Source organism: Candoia aspera, chromosome 4 (genome assembly GCF_035149785.1).
Source record: "Candoia aspera isolate rCanAsp1 chromosome 4, rCanAsp1.hap2, whole genome shotgun sequence".
Taxonomy (NCBI): Eukaryota; Metazoa; Chordata; class Lepidosauria; order Squamata; family Boidae; genus Candoia; species Candoia aspera.
In genome coordinates, this window is record NC_086156.1 from 24,569,851 (window position 1) to 24,582,508 (window position 12,658).

Below are 12,658 nucleotides of genomic sequence, written 5' to 3' on the forward strand. Positions count from 1 at the left end.
GTATCAATCCCGAGCCAGAACTGCAAGGATGGGAGCGAGCGCTGTGATTAGGGCGCCGGTAAAGAAGAATAATGAAGTCGAGGAAGAGCTATCTGACTTTCCCCGTTGCAAATCACATCCCGCATTGGGTGGCGCTAGGCAAGATCTAGCAACTACTTTCAGGCCTTTTATCTGCATTAGGTTTAAGAATGGTATGTAATTTTTTTACAAAACACCTAATCCACCCCATAAATGAGCCTCCAGGGCTTTTGCATATTGCAGTTGAGACTGGCTAAATAAAAATATCCATGAGGATTAAAACAGCCTCTATCAGCAACGTTGGAAGCGTTGCAGAATGAGGAAAGAGAAGACATTGTAGAGAAATGTTATCCCATACGTTTTCCTTTAAGTTGAAACTGCACCTTTAATTTTTTAAAAAATAATTAACATTCTACATAAATTAAATTGGAAATGATCCCATATGGCATTCACCTATGCAGAATATAAAATCTCTGCTAGACTATATGCTGTAAATCCAGAGTCATGCCTAATTCTACAACTGAAAACACTGGTAACATGCAAAATCCTAATGAATTTAAGACTAAATCATATTTCCATTCTTAGATTAAACCCCCTTGGCCCCAAGAGCTCTCCCAAGACGATATTTTGTATTTCTGCTCTGCTTGTATTCTGCTTTGTAATACTATATGGGTAAGCTGCTCAACTTGTTGGTGAGTGTTTAATCTGCTCCAGGAAGATCACTCTAATGCAAATGGAGGTATTATTAAGTAATCCCATATTATAGTGTAGCACAGTCATATATGCGGCCTTAAATTGATTTTCCAATAATTTACTTTTCTGAAATTAGACAATCTTAGACCTTTACACATTGACACTGTATTTCATCAGGTAGCAAGGGATCTTATATTGTTTAGCTTTCTTTTTTTTTCTTACTATCTTCTTACATATTATTTCATTTTCTCTGCAATGGGCAGTCAATTTTCAACTGAATGCTGTTCTAGCCCAACTAGAAGCTGTTTTTGTAATTCTCTATTTCTAAAGCAAATCAACACGTGTCAAAGACGAGGTGCTTGTGGAAGTCCCCCTACTTACAGTGGTTAGAGATCTTTGGGCCAAGCTGCCAAACAAAAAGAGGTTCACTGTGAGCACAGGAGGGTGTGTTTTCCCTTCCACCTGCATTCCAGTGAGTATATTGTCATCTGCTCTGTGGTAATACACATCTATCTCCCATTAACTTCAGTCAGTTTTCCTATGCAGAAGATAAAAAGGTATTAAAGCCTTAAGGGATATATTATTTTCTATTTAGTAAATGTAATGCAGATAGAGTAAAACTGAGTTGATGGAAACAAGTGTTGAGCGTGCAGGAACTGATACACAAGGCATTCCAGATATATAAGTAAACTGTTTATTATCTGGAGAACACCAGGAGAGTCGATGTGGGTGACTTGGTAGCAATATAACAACTATCATTAATAGATGCCAGTAAGACTAACATCACCAGAGTTAATAGCACACTGTAAGCATGAAATCAGTTACTTTGGAGAATATACTGAATAATTAAAAAAAAAAAAGGATTATCAAATAATAAATCAGGGTTCCTAGTTCTGATATATGAATACATTCAAATGTAATGCTGTGAGAAACTGTATAGAAACTGTAAGAGGTAGACAGAAATATCTAAAGATGATACCATTCGCAGCTAAATTCAGAAGCAGGTGGCCTTTCTTAACTGACTCTAGAAGCATCCACACTAAACTAAGCATTTGCTAGTTCTCTAACACTTAAAGTGGGAGTAGGTGATCCATCTTCCTTGCCTATGGGCCTATTTGTTACATATAGGCTGCTTTCACACATAATTATCAATGCATTTAACAATAATTTGTTGTGCAAGCCATCATAGCTGGGTTCCCAAGGCACTAAGCCATAACAGCTTGGTTCATGTATCACCCTAAGCCAACCATATTACAGCTAATGTTTTTTGTGAACCCTGCTCTTAAGGTCTCCCAGTAACTGGTTTTCCCCCTTTTAGGAGCATAGATTGAAGTCCACCAAGCAGAGCTGACTGCAGATTGAGATGAAATATAAAATCCAGAAGCAAAATCCAGGAATTCTTTTTCCCGTAGAAAAGTAGGGAATACTTTTGCCAACAAATGGTGCTCCAAGGCTTACAAAAAGTGTTAGGCATCTTGAAGGCTAAACACAGAAATATTATCTTTAATTAGAAAATGGGACAGGAAGAAGGAAGAAATACGTCTTTTTCCCTTTCAGTGGAATGATTCTCTGACATTACTGCACCCCAGTACAGAAGGACTGTTGTGTCTCTGTTCCCAAACATAAGCAAATCAGTGATGGGGATTAGCATCTGTCTGAAAGCAATTCCCTTGATTGGAAGTTATATTCCAAAACATCTGGAGGGTGCCAGTTGATGTAACCCTAGCATAGGGGTGAGGAGGGTGAACTAGTTAGAGCATAGAGCAGTGTTTCTCAAGCCTGGCCACTTTTGAAGTGTGGACTTCAACTCCCAGAATTCTCCAGCCAGCATGCTGGTTGGGGAATTCTGGGAGTTGAAGTCTACACATCTTAAAGTGGCCAAGGTTGAGAAACACTGGCATAGAATATGATTTTGCATCATTTGCACACTATTCCCATAAAAAATATGGTGTAACTGCTGCCTTCCATTTACACAAATCAATTCTTAGAGACACTAGAATTTCTCTTCAAGATACATTTTATTTTATGTGTCTCCACAACAGAAACTCTATCTCAGTTCACCTTCAGGTCTCACATGAGCCAGCCTTTTTGATATCCTTCTCACAGACCACTGTAATAAGATGATAATTTCCTTTATCGAAGTATTTTGGCAGACAAGCAGCATAATAATAAAATCCGACATTTGGCTCAGTCTAATTCTAATCCTCTCATTCTAGGACCATATGACCATGAAAAGATAAGACTGAAATGAAGAAAGATACAAAACACTTAAAATAATAGATCCTTTAACTGCTGTAGTTTGCAGTTGTAGTACAGTTATTTAGGCAGCTGAAGAAAATACTTATGGGTTTAGCTTTTCTCTTGCCTCTTACTGTTATCCTCCTTGGCACAATATTGCAGTATTAATACGATGGCTGTAGCATGAAAAGAATTCAAACTCAGTTCAGTTTATTCATATAAATTAAGAATGAGCTCCCGCAGGATTACATACATACGTGTGAGGGTAGAACTTGGAAAACTGCCCTCTCCAATAAACATTTTAATCTGTGGTAATCCAGTCTTTGAATGCTCTTAGCATTTATAAAATACAAGTACTACTTTAACACCTGCCCCTTAGAACATGATAGCATTGTAGTTAACTGCTAAGTGGCAGGTGTTCCAATATCTCTTGAGAAACTTGTATTTTCCTTGCTTGCAGATCAAGAGAAACATGTTTAAAATACCGCTGTGAATGCAAATGCGGCTTTATTATCATGTCCCCTTTATTATCTCAAATTATTTTAAAAATTGTATTTGATAGAACCTTACATACTTGCAAAGATTTCATGAAGGAAGATTGTTCAGAGAGCAAATGGACAAAGCAACAGCGGTTCATTTGCTATTATGGTTGTCTCTCACAATGCAGAGCTACAGAAAAATGTTGGATAAATTTACGGTAAAATGTGCCTGTTTCACATTTATTAACCTTATCAACATTATTTTACTTATTACTACTACACACAGACTTAGACACAGATACACAGTATAGTGTCATTCTGCCAAAGGACTATATTCTACAATTATTAGAATACAGCAATAATTAATACTAATTATTATTTATAATAATTGCTCATAAACTAGGCATCCTGGCTCTATACTGGAAGGGCATCAGGGCAGTTATTCCAACTTTTTTCAACAGATGTGTTTGTGGAAAATAAAAAAGGCAAATGTAGTATGGGGAAAGGGGAAGACATCATCTGATTATAGCCTCCCTGATACAATGGGGAGACCTTACACTTCCCAGTTCTGTGGATGAGGGAGAAAGATTGCATTATCAGAATCTGATTGGGAAGCATGGAATTATTATATGTATTGTAACTTCCCATCAAAAGAATATTGTTCACCACATAAAAATACGAAGTAAATGAAATGAATAGCCTAATTAAAATATAAATGCAACTGCTTATATCATAGTAAGCTTTTCTTTTTTTTGGTACCTTTGAGTCAGTCTTGACTCCTCATGACTGTGTGGACAAGTCCCTGCAGTTTTTTTGGCAAGATTTCAGAAGTGTTTTGCCATTGCCTGCTTCCTAGGGCTGAGACAGAGTGACTGGCCCAAGGCCACCCAGCTGGCTTTGTGCCTAAGGCAGGATTAAAACTCCCAGTCTTCTGGTTTCTAGCCTGATGCCTTAACCACTACACCAAACTGGCTCTCTAGTAAACATTACACATCCTAATATTTTAAAAACTGGCTGTACAGGTATTTTTGGATTGGAATGGAATGGAATATCTGGAAGAAAGAATGGCTCATTGTCTGAAACATTTCACTTTATGATGTTTAATTTTGGTATTGATTTATTATCCTACTACACTTCGTAAGTTCTGTTCCAGTGACCTTCCATCTAAGAGATAGATCAGTTGTGTGCCAGTCTGCTGGAGCCTGTTCTACTATTAAGTAGATTACATGTTTGATAAAGCTCCTTGATTGTAGGACACTTGGAATCAATTGCCCAAAGAAGTAGTGGGTTCCCTTTCACCACATGTAGGTTATACAGTCATCCATCAAAGATGCTTCAATTTTTTACACTCAGCAGGGGGCTGGAATTGATGGCCAGATGGAATCCACTTCCAACTCTATGTGGTTCAGTTAATTCATACCTTGAATTAATATAACTATATAACTAATATAATTCAGTATAACTACCCTCCTGAGTTTGTCTCTTCACAGCCTGGGCTTTCTGTCTGTCTAGTCTCAATACTTTCTTCCAGTGTGTCAGAGAGAGTGCTATTGGAGGAACCCTCTTTTGAAACATTGTTAATAGATCTCAGTGTCATGCAGACCAAGTTCAAATCCTCAAATGGCCACACAAAGTGGTCTGGATAGTATGTAATGTGTACATGGCTTGAGCTATTTATAGGAAGAATATGAGAATACTGTAATACTTACATAGTCTTTATTACCTTATGGATAAACCCTACAACTGGTGCATTCAGAAATGTCAACTTCACATTAACAGATGTCAGTGCAGTTGTAAACCTGGCCCTTGACCCTACGGTAGCTCAAGGCTTTTCTGGAGATCAGTCCTGCCCAGTTTTTAACTCTTAAGGCAAAGCAATCCTATGAATGAGTTCTGTTTTGGCCACATAGTAATCCAATCCATCTTCTCAACCTGCAGGAGAACTTTTGTCCACATCTGAATTGTCAAATGACAACAAAGACATCTAAGGAGTTGGCTTCCAGACTGCTTGTCTCCTGCTGTGAGAAACTGAAATACATGCTGTCAATCTAGTGGGGGGATTCTAAATACAATGATGGCTTGAAGAGACATTGATTTACAAAAATAAGGCAGCTACCTCTTACTTGAGAAAACCATGAAATAGACACTGAAAGGGAGGGTTTTTGCCCCTCATCAGTACCTTCTGTCTCTTGACCCCATTGCCTAAATAAGTTGAACTATAAAGAAAGAAATGCTCATAATTTAAATGGATGACTTGCTTTCCCCTGGCAGTAAATGGCTGTCAATAGCTACAATTTTTTTTATAAGATGTGGATATTCCTGAGTTCAGTGTGAATATTCCTGTATACTTGGAGAGAGTTCAGGAAGGGTAAGACCCGATAAGACATTGTACGTTCCTCCCAGTTTGTGTTCTGCTCTTCAAAGGAACTAGAACAATATTTCCATCTGCCTTAATTATTCATTGCTATACTATTTGAATAATTGGGAGCTGTAGGAATGACATTCTACGAAGCTAATGATTTATTTTTTGCACAACAATCAATGTTCCAATTGTAGCTGAGTAATAACAAATATAACAGCCTCATGTGGCACAGAGTGGTAGGCAGCAGTATTGAAACCAAAACTCTCCTCACGACCCGAGTTCGATCCCAGCGGAAGCTGGATTCTCTCTTGGGTAACCGGCTCAGGTGGACTCAGCCTTCCAGCCTTCCAAATGAGTACCCAGCTTGCTGGAGAAGGTGACAACCAGGGAAGGCAATGGCAAACCACCCTGCCATAGCCTGCCAAGAAAACGTCGCAAAAGCGGCGTTCCCCCAAAGGGTCAGACATGACTCAGTGCTTGCGCAGGGGACCTTTCACCTTCACAATAACAAATATACAACACATACACACAAAAGTACATTTTGTGTTCTTGTGTTCCTGAGCTATGTTTGCACAAATCAGTTCAGAATCAGCAATTATCTGCCAGGCCAGCAACAAAGGAGATACTCTGATTCCCATCATGGATCTACAGTTTAATGAGCCAGTTTTGCAAAGGCTGATGAGATTTCTTAGTGTTTTGAGAGAACCATTTAGAGTTCTATCACGGTAGATATTAACCAGATCCCCCCATTCAAGTCAGTTTGACATTTCACAGCTTTGATCAAATCTTATTACTATGGCTATTAGATGGCACAACCTTTGCTAATTAGGTAACATTTAGGTGTGGGAAAACATGGGGTTTTTTTCCATTGATACTTGAGACTATTTACTCATAAGAGGAAAGAGAAATCACCACAATATACTCAACTTCAAATTGCTAACGTAAAATATAATACAACTCTTTCCCAAAGCTAGCAGGTGCACTGTTTCAGAACTGATTTCTGCTTACTGTTAGAAATGCATGCTGATTTTTTTCTTTTTCTTTTTTAAATTAATCACTGTTTAGAACACAACATCTTTTGTTTATTTTCTTGGCTTAGTCCTTCTTAATCATATGTTCGAAGAACACTTAAATCCATGTAAGTGTTATATCTGCCAGTGTTGTATTTATTGTTATGTCCTCTTATCTTTACAATTGCATTACATTTTCAGCTATTTTTCTGTATGTACATTAGGGCTGGTTGGTAATAGAATCCCCAAAACCTGAGAGTTTTCCCTATAGCAAAGGATCCATTTTCAGAACAGCTGCTGGTTTAATAATATGTTATATTATTGTTACGTTGAGAGCATTTTTCCATTCACTATATAAATCACTCCTCTTCTGAGGCTCAGATGACTTTCTTAAAAGGCAACTGGATTTTCTGAAACTATTAAAAGGACTCCATACAAAAATGATCAAGCCAGGTGTGGCCAACACCCTAATGATGTTCTGAAAATCCTTGAAAACCTGGCCATTCTCCCAGACCTTGGGTTAGAGGGTAGCTACAGAGATTCTGTAGATTGATTTTTGTTGGGTCTCCATTCTTTCATGGAGGTCTCTTGATTTGTTTCTCAAGTTTTATTCTTGCTTTTAATGTGCAAGTTGCCCAGAGTCGTCCTAGTTGGGTGGCCTCTAAAATAAATAAATAAACAAAATGTATGGTCAAATGATTACTGGGTAAATCTGCTACCTTGAAAGCATGCAAACATTTGAGCTACAGTATTCAGAACTCTTAGCACTTACACACTATCCTTAATCTAGTTAGCCTCTAACCCAGTCAACTGTCTCTACTAGTGATTCTGGCAGCATAAAATTGAGCCATGCTAATTGGGTCAAAAGTTACTATTCTGGAAATACAGCATTGTCACACGCTTTTTTCAGGAGATGCCTCTTATCCTATGAGCCTTTGCACTAGGACAGCATTGACAAAGGTCTATGACATCACTATCCCTTTCCCCATTAGTCAGGCAGCAGGAGCCAGGGTTTTGCCATTGTAGTCAATCAGTGTTTTGGAGGTCTGTTCTGTGCTGGCAAGGCTGGGCAGTGAGTGCTTGCTTGCTTGCTTGGCATATAGGCTGTTCCAGTCATAATAAATGCTGACTAGCATATATACCTGATAGATAATCTATGAAATTAATTTAATTTAATTTAAACAATGCATTAAAAATATGACCCAAAATACCCGAGGCAACAATTCACCTATAGACATTCTCCTACGAGGAGGAACATGATAACATATCAGGTTTTGATGGCACTTTGCAAGGGTCGGGTCTTTATAACTTTTTGAAAACTCAGGTGCATGGGGGCCAGACTATAGGGGAATGCTGATCCTGAGAATATGAAGGGAGCAACTGAGAAGGCCATACTCTGTGGACCTTGAAGATGATGCTCTCTAAGAGAAGGGACCTGAAAGGAGACTTCCTGATGTTGAGGAAGAAACCCCTGGGAATAGGCAATCCCAAAGGTACCCAGGTCCTATGCCATAAAGGGGTTTTAAAAATAACAACTGGTGCATTGAAATGTACCCAGAAGCAAGCTGGTAACCAGTGAGCTCTTGGAGCAGTGATGTTACATGGGTGAACTGATTGACTTCTCTAGCTGTCTGAACTTCTGCATACTAGACCAGCTGAAGCTTGCTGTAGTCTTCAAGGGCAGCTCTGTGTCCAAACACATTGCAGCAATCTAAGCAAGAGAGCAAGAAAGGCAGGCAACACCAGCTTCTCATCCAAAGAAGCCTTCGCTGCTGCTCAGATCCAGCCTCCCAGCAGGTGAAAGGTTTGTTTTACCTCTCTACCTAGCTCTTGAGCTTCAGGGCCTCTAAGGGAAGGGATAGCTGGAGAAGTTTGCCGCTCTTCCTGTAATACAAAATAACAGGGGTAACAAAGCAGCGAGTTTTATCAGTTTCCATCTTCAGCACTGGTGGGGCTCTGAAGGGTGATTTTCACCCCTTGTTCTCAGCCCTTCAAGTTGGCAGAAGTGAAGACAAGCATGGATTACCTTCAAACTGCTTTGGAGAGCTGGAAACCTGCCCTGTAAATTGTCATTTGAAAACCAGTTTAATCTAAAGCCAATGGGAAGGGATCACATTTATAACTGTGTCAGGCTGGATTCACCTGCTAATTTGTGCAAATCAGACTGCTACCAAAAGTACAAAAACAAATCAAGTTGTTATTTCTGGGGATTTGCCAATACAATACATTGAGCATCTCACAATTTTGATAAGGTTTATTCCTGGAAAATCTGCTGTTAATGGTTCAGTGAACTGCTTTCACTTTTTTTTAGGTCTGAGGTTGGAATCGCTGAGGCAGTTAGCAGTGTGGTCCAAGTGATGTTATGCCAGCATCCTAAGTCCAAAATAAATATCATGGCTGGTTTATTTTTTAAACAGATCCAGAATTCAATTAATGATTCTATTGAACTGTCAGTGTACTTTTTATGCTGGAGAAATAGGAGAAAATATATAGTTTTCAGGAGTAACACACATGTTTCTTAATATTATGTAGAATTTTTATAGATTGAAATGAAGGTGTGAATTGGGACTCCAAAGTATAAGAAATGCCAGACTTCATGGTCTTAAAGATAACTTAATGGAAAACTGGAAGATGTTAAAATGGACTTGTGTTTCAAAGGTTGAGTTTAAATATGGAGGCAATTATATCTGGCTGATCAGGGTGCCTTTGTAAAAATAAAAAGTTTAAAAGAGTACAGAGAGATGTTCTATCCATGAAGTGGATCTGCAATAGTTAGGACAGGTTTTTTTTTAATCTTTTCCAGACAGGACTTCAATATGAATTTGGAGGCAGCTTCACAACCCATAGTCCAGGTCTGAATTAATAATGTTTTTCCTATAATTACTTTACTTTTGCCAGCAAAAATTAAACATATTGTTACTAAAATATAACTAGTGATTAAGAAATTAGACACTTGGATAATATAATAAAATATTATGAATAATTATTTTATTGCCTGGAAGTAAGCAGTAGTCTCCCAAAAAACAAATACTTGAACAGCACAAAATTAAAACAGCTGTTGTTCACAATCATTTGCAGTTGAATCATTTTAAAAAGGCATAGTATAGTAAATGGCTTGGCTCTGATTTAGTATTAATTCTGACATGGCTGTTTCAATGAACTGGTTGATCACCTATTCTATGTCTTTTTCAATACTGCAGTCAGATTTCTCTTGCAACATGTAACGACCAGACTGAGTATACAGCAAAGTGAGTCTGTTTATACCATGACACAGAAATTTCTAGGGAAGGCCTCTGGGAATCAGCAGGAACGGGAAGGGGCAGATGCTGAGAACTGGAAGTGAGAGAAAGAAGAGGGGTGATTCTCAAAGGGATTAGAAAGCTCACTTATTCCTTCAAGGTGCCCCTTGCTGTTCCCTGAAGGTGTACTTCCTGCAGTTTTATCAGATCACTTCATCATGCCCCATGTTTAACACACTTGTGCAGAAGGAAGTTTCAGTGCACAGGTAGTCCTTGCTTAATGACCACAATTGGGCCTGGAATTCTGGCTGCTAAGTGAAGCAGTCATTAAGTGAATCTGACTCATTTTATGACCTTTTTTGTGGCAACCATTAAGCGAAGCACCGTGGGTGTTAAGCAAACCATGTGGTCATTAAGTGAATCACATGGTTCCCCACTGCTTTTGTTTGCTAGAAGCTGGCTGGAAAGGTAGAAAATGGTGGTCACATGACCACAGGATGCTGTGACTGTCATAAATGTGAACCGGTTGCCAAGTGCCCAAATTGTGATCATGTGATTGTGGGGACACTGCAATGGTCATAAGTATGAGGGCTGGGTATAAGTTTTTCCCAGCACCATTGTAAGTCCGAACTGTCACTAAACAAATGGTTGTTAAGTGAGGACTACCTGTATCAACTGGACCATGGGGACCCACCCTAAAAGGCATAACCTGTCCATTTCGGAGTTGTGATGTACAGGTTAAGATCACCTGAATTCTGGTTATTAATATGGCCTGCAAAAAATCCCTATAACCACTAGAGCAGTGGCTGGGGAATTATGGGAGTTGAAGTCCACACATCTTAAAGTTGTCAAGGTTGAGAAACATTGCACTAGAGGCTAGGAGGGAGTTCAGAGTTTTCTCTATCTCTTTGCTACTATCTAGTAGTCATTCAGAGGTGCATATTTCTAAGTGCAGTGAGTAGCAGAATGTAGATCAGAAGGTACTTTTTCCTTGAGGCAGGAATTCTCAAATGTTGTGGTTCCATGGCCTCCTAAAATAATGAATAAATGTGAATAAATACATGAATGAAACAGTGTTTATATAATACAGTTTAGACCAGCGTTTCTCAAACTTGGCAACTTCAAGACACGTGGACTTCAACTCGCAGAATTGGGAGTTGAAGTCCATGTGTCTTCAAGTTGCCAAGTTTGAGAAACACTGGTTTAGATTGATAAACGGTGCAGATGGATTTTCCCAGCTAATAGCAACCATGAGGGGGGTCACGGAGGTAAATGAGGTTCAGAGGACCATGAGCAAAAAAAAGTGGAGAACCCTCAATTTAAGCAACAAGCCCTTGAGCTATAGAGTTGCCCTGAAATGGGCTGGGCTGAGGCTGAGAAGCTGTCAAGGCTAACTTGCTTATGCACAGCCAACCACAGCAAGTCTGCTAGTCTGGACTGCTGCTGTAGGTGTTAGGAACCTCCTGCTGTCCTAAGAGTCAAAGAGAATAGGTAAGATGTGAGTCCTCCAACCTAGCACTGGAGTTATAAGATTGCAAGGCAGAGGAAGGGGCTGCTGTCCTTTGAGTAGCAGCTCACCAAGCCTGGGTAAGGGGGGGAGCAGGCCAGTTGCTTTTTTCTTGGAGAAAGCAGGCTTTCCACTAGAGGATGTTTTGGAGTCCTGCCTTGTATGTCCCTCCTTCTCTGGAGAGTACAGATTGCCACTCCCAGCAAAACTGGAAATTCCTGGAAGTCCAATTTGACCCTGCTTCATTGGTGTGGACAGCTACTTCCAATCAGTCTCATGAAAAAGGCTTGGTGGAAGGAAGCCTGTTTGCAAACCAAAGGACCCAAGCCCTCTTGAGTGTAATGTGATTGGTAGTAGCAGAGACCTGGTTGGAAACAATGTTCTCACTGTTGCAGGATGGCCCATAGCAAGATGGGGTTTGAGGGGTCACCCCTCTTGCCTTTTTCCTGGATGGGCTGAGACTTTTGAAGGAACTGTCGCTGTGTACACAATGGCTGTTGAAGAAAAGCCTTAGTGCCTGGATCTCAGGCAGAGCCTGATCTTGGACTAATATCTTGGCAAAAGCTGCCCTTGTTCAGGCAGAGTGTGAGCAACTTGCAACCCCCTCAAATTTGCCTTGGAAGCCTCAGGTGGTCATGACTCACAGCTTGAGAACCCCTTCCCTACAGCCTGGAAAGTTGGAAGCAAGCTTCAAAGATTTACAGCATATCTTATATCAACCTTGGTATCTTAAAGATCCATGGACTGCTGGCTGGGGAATTCTGGGAGTTGAAGTCCACACATCTTAAAGTTGCCAAGGTTGAGAAACTCTGTCCTATATTATCTCTTATCATGAGCAAATCTTACAGAATTCAGTGGGACTTACTCCCAGATAAGTGAGTGCAGGACTGTATCCTTATAAGATACTGCAGTTTCTTTAGATCTATTTAAAACGGTGCTTCTAAACCTCAGCAACTTTTGAGCTGTGTGGACTTCAACTCCTAGAATTCCCCAGCCAGCCTTGCTGACTCAAGAATTCTGGGAGTTGAAGTCCACACAGCTTAAAGTTGCTGAGGTTGAGAAACACTGATTTAAAGGGATCTACAGTACTGTATGTGTATGCCTATGCCAAA

At 39.7% G+C, this 12,658-nt stretch overlaps 1 protein-coding gene and 1 long non-coding RNA gene across 2 annotated transcripts in view; both read right to left on the minus strand.

Moving 5' to 3' along the window:
- Positions 1-6,091, minus strand: part of LOC134497748 (uncharacterized) — a 110,939-nt gene extending 104,848 nt beyond the window's left edge. Inside the window, exon 1 of the long non-coding RNA XR_010067940.1 lies at positions 6,006-6,091. This is a non-coding gene — a long non-coding RNA (uncharacterized LOC134497748). The remainder of the gene's footprint in view (positions 1-6,005) is intronic.
- Positions 1-12,658, minus strand: part of HEPACAM2 (HEPACAM family member 2) — a 268,902-nt gene that overhangs the window by 168,229 nt on the left and 88,015 nt on the right. The gene's annotated exons all lie outside the window — the stretch shown is intronic.